The sequence below is a fragment of the Alosa sapidissima genome, chromosome 18 (assembly GCF_018492685.1).
Source record: "Alosa sapidissima isolate fAloSap1 chromosome 18, fAloSap1.pri, whole genome shotgun sequence".
In the NCBI taxonomy this organism is placed as follows: Eukaryota; Metazoa; Chordata; class Actinopteri; order Clupeiformes; family Clupeidae; genus Alosa; species Alosa sapidissima.
Window position 1 is genome coordinate 23,679,374 of NC_055974.1, and position 5,000 is coordinate 23,684,373.

Below are 5,000 nucleotides of genomic sequence, written 5' to 3' on the forward strand. Positions count from 1 at the left end.
AACTCACTGAGCTACGCATCCCATTCAGTTCTGCACTGTGTAGAGTAGTAGAGGATTTGTTAGCAGTGGTAGCAGCATGTCACAGAAGCACTATTAGTTCTAATAAATGTAGTAGATGGTGGTACTGTAGTATAAGGTATGAGCTACACCAGGCGCGTAACTGAAGCGTTCCATTTTAAAAGACTGGTCAATTTTTTTCGAACGTACGCGCCGCTATCACATCTGCTGTAGCTACTTCCATTGATTATAGTGGCAGCTAATTGTTGCAGCAGACGCTACGCGAACGGAACGCTTCAGTTATGCGCCTGGTGTAGCTCATACCTAACAGTGTAGCTTATTCTAGAATAGGAATGTTGCACAACAACTCGGATGTTCTTAGTTGGAATGCCACTCAAAGTTGAAGTTCCTACTTCAGAATTAAACTCCGACCTTCAACTGCCGATATTGTCTGGACTGTGACATTATATTAAACTTGAATTTGTGACATTATATTAAACTTGAATTTCCCCTGGGGATCAATAAAGTATCTATCTATTTATCTATCTATTAGGTATTCTAAAACTGATAATTCCGATCCTTGATTGTGATTGGCTGAATCGCGTTCGATGCCGTTGTAAAATCCAGCACAAACATACACCTTGACCGCATTCCATTCTGTATTACTGCGCTACCATAACTTGATACAAAAGTTAAAGTAGCTGCGTCTCGACGTTGCTTCAGATAGAGAAAATATATTTCTTGGCGGAAGAATGATTATGAATAAATCGTTACATGTCTCGTTGCTTTGCCTTTATGAAATTTTGCCAGGTATTTATAGCAACAGTTTTAGAAAAGCAATAAGCCACTTGAGTCCGTAGGTTACGTTGATGCTACAACAGCTAAAGGGGGTTTTAGGCACTCTGCTAGCGCGTCATGCCTAACAACACCCCTTAGCTGTTGTAGAATCAGCGTAACCTACGGCCTCTTGGGGATTATTGATTAAGTCTACAAGAACATGGTGAAACTTTACTCTGGGTCATTCCACGTCAATTCAACCAGGGCCCACGCACTTAGGTCTCAAAAAATTCTGAAAAAATTACCAGGTGTACCTATGTTACCCAGGAGACACACTGTAAAATTACTTTTATGTAAGATCAATACTTTTCAAGATACAGCCAGTTTTACAGGGGGAGGGGGGTGTCGATTTTGTTCGGCCTCTTTTTTCTGTCAAAGTTCACAAGCCCAAAGCACAAGGACTAAACCATGTAGGAGGCTCAAATTGTGCATGCTGGTACATCAATAGGAATAGTATGTAGCAAAATTGTCATATTTGGTCTGGATGATCCTGCATGGTCATAGCTGTCCCTCAAAGTTGATCAAAATTTTATTGGAGTTTTTGGCTGGGCTCAGGCCTTCAGAAGACATACAGTATTTGTACTGAACATAGGCTCTTGATTTATTTCCCTTACTGAGATAAGTAGAAACACTCTCACAAAAAGCAATGAACAGAAAAGAAATCCCTTCAGGGTCTGAACAGCAGACCTCTCAAGTCTAAAAAATCATTTTGGTTCTCATTTTTTCTCAACTTCTTTCCAGACGATCACAGAAGTCAAGAATTTCGACCTCCTACTAGAAAAAGTATAGTGGAAAGCCAGTGTGCCGGTATGGTATGAAGTCGAAGTTGTTAGGCTGAAGTTAAAGTTGTAGATAAAGTCTAACATCACACACACATACACACACACACACACGGACACAGACACACAAACACACATGGACACACACACACTCACACACACACACACACACACACACACACGCACAGACACACACAGACACATCAGTTGTTTGGAATGCAGCCTGGGTTCAGTCAGGATTATCATTGCAGTGACTGGGCAACATGTTTTTTTATGATGGAAGTAAGATCCAGACTTTACAAACAGAGCTTGTTTATACAAATCAGAAAGCAACTGAAATGTTTATCTCTACACCTGCCAGATCGTTTTCAAAGGCTTTTCACTCACCACATAATCTCTCTTTAATGTGAAAAGGTTAACATTGAAAGTGTTTGATTGGGTGAACATGGGCTTAGAGGCAAAACCTCAGGACTTATACCTGGTGCTAGAGAGATGAGGTGATATCAAACAGACACGACCTAAGGATCAGCTTCAGGTTCAGAACACACACGCACACACACACACACACATACAGTACACACACACACAAACACGCATACATGCACACACACACACATACACGTACACATACACATACACGTACACATACTGTACACACACACACACACACACACACACACACACACACTGTGCCTTGGTTAAAGCTGAATTTGAGAAATAGACATTTCATGTTTTTAACTTTATTCCACTTTTATGATCAAGAATGTGCCCCTGAGGCTTGTACACTTGCAGGCCGATAGCACAGACAGATCTGCAAAGGTTAGACCCCCAGAATATTATATACACACACACACACACACACATACACATACTGTACACGCACAAACGCACAATCACACACACACACACACTGTGCCTTGGTTAAAGGAGAATTCCGGTGTGATATTGACCTAAAGTGTGTTGAAACATGATACCGAGTGTGAACGTATGTCTCATAGCTCACCTCGGCTTGTCCCCTGCACTCAGAAATCTGGCGCTAGTTAGCCAATGCTACCAACAGTGTTTCGTTGCGGTGCCTCGGGCATCGGCCTAGCCATGCAAATAAATCACTGTTTTACACAATTTACGAGGCTCAAAGTAGCTCCATACTTCATTGGTAGACTTCCGAGGGCCTTGACATTTAAAACGAGACATGGAGAACTTTGAAAAAGCACTGGTAGTTTATTTACAAGACGATTTATACAGACAGTACTTTAAGGAATTTTACCGTTCAACGCCATCTTGAATTTAGTCACGATAAGTCGAGCGACGAGTACGAACGAACAGGTATGATAAGGGATCAGATTCCAAAAATAATTCAGTGGAAATGCATGGATTCAGTTGCTTCCAACTGAGTTTCAGTGGAAATGCATGAATTCAGTTGCTTCCAGCTTCCTAGCGCCAGATTTCTGAGTGCAGGGGACAAGCCGAGGTAAGCTATGAGACATACTGTACGTTCACACTCGCTATCATGTTTCAACACACTTTAGGTCAAAATCACACCAGAATTTTCCTTTAAAGCTGAATTTGAGAAATAGACATTTAATGTTTTTAACTAAAAGTTATTCCACTTTTATGATAAAGAATGTGCCCTTGAGCAGAGGCGGACAGAGTACACAGCTTGATTACTTGAGTAAAAGTAGAGATACCCTTTGCTAAATTTTACTCAAGTACAAGTAAAAGTACAACAGTCAGATGTCTACTTAAAGGAGAATTCCAGTGTGATATTGACCTGAAGTGTATTGAAACATGATACCGAGTGTGAACGTATGTCTCATAGCCCATCTCGACTTGTCCCCTGCACTCCAAAATCTGGCGCTAGTTAGCCGATGCTACCAACAGCTTTTTCAGTAGTGGTGCTTCGGCATCGGGCTAGCCATGCAAATAAATCACTGTTTTACACCCATTTACGAGGCTCAATGTCCACACTTCATTGGTAGACTTCCTAGGGCCCTGACATTTAAAACGAGACATTGAGAACTTTGAAAAAGCATTGGTAGTTTACTTACAAGACGATTTATACAGACAGTATCTTCACGAAGTTTAACGTTTGCAGCCATCTTGAATTTAGTCACGATAAGTCGAGCAACGAGTAAGAATGAACAGGTATGATAAGGGATCAGATTCCAAAAATAATTCAGTGGAAATGCATGGATTCCAGTTTCTTCCAGTAGCAGCAACTGGAATCCATGCATTTCCACTGAATTATTTTTGAAGCGAAAACTATCATTAACTTGAAAATTGAAATAGTCTGGCAAGGTGGGGCCACAGGTTGGCACATTCCCGGGATGGACCTGCTGCGTCTTCATCCATTGTTTCGTCCATGGTTTCGTCTCTTATCTAAATCTGACCATGGAGTTGACTTTGGCGGAAAGCTGAAGGTGATTGCTGATAGGCTGTCCCAATCAGTGGCATCTGCACAATCCAATCACGTTTGAGAGGGAAACAACAAATTGAGGGTTTCCGAGATTTTTCCTTTTTTTTAGAAGAAGTAACGGGTACTCACGGTTATGGATAGAAATGTAGTGGAGTAAAGAGTACAATATTTGCCTCTCAAATGTACTTGAGTAAAGTCATGAGTACTCCCCAAAAATGATACTCGAGTAAAGTACAGATCCTTCAAAATTGTACTCAAGTACTGTACTCAAGTAAATGTACTCCGTTACTGTCCGGCTCTGCCCTTGAGGCTTGTACACTTGCAGACCAACCATAGCACAGACAGATCTGCAAAGGTTAGACCCCTAACATATATTTAATCAGCTTGGCTTAGACGCTAACTCAAACATTGTTAGAGGAAAAGCACCACTGCACCTTCTTGAGCTATCTGTGAGGACCTGAGTTCTTGTATAGAATAGTAAGCAATTAGATTAGATTCAACTTTATTGTCATTTAGCAGAGTACAGGTACAGAGCCAATGAAATGCAGTTGACATCCAACCAGGAGTGCAAAGAAGCATTAAATACCAAGTGCAGGTAGAGTATGGTTGTGAATACAATATGGATTAATAATGTACAGTGTATAGTTGGATAAATACAGGTTTTCCAGATGACATGTCTACAGAGATAAATAGAGTATATATTTTGAGTATAAATAGGCATTCTAAGCAACAAAGTCACCAGAACTGTTGTTCACACCCTTTCAGTTGTTGAAGTATTTCACAATGTGTTAGCTGTGGCTTGGCATGTGTAAGACCTGGTGTTGATACTGGCTTTTTAAAGAAATGTCTTAATATTTACTTTAACAATCTGTTAGTGTAGGAATGGCCAGTTTCGACACGGGTGTGTGCAGTTGGATTTTTTTTTTTTATGAAACATCAAGCACAAGGTGCAAGATCTAAACAATAAAGAT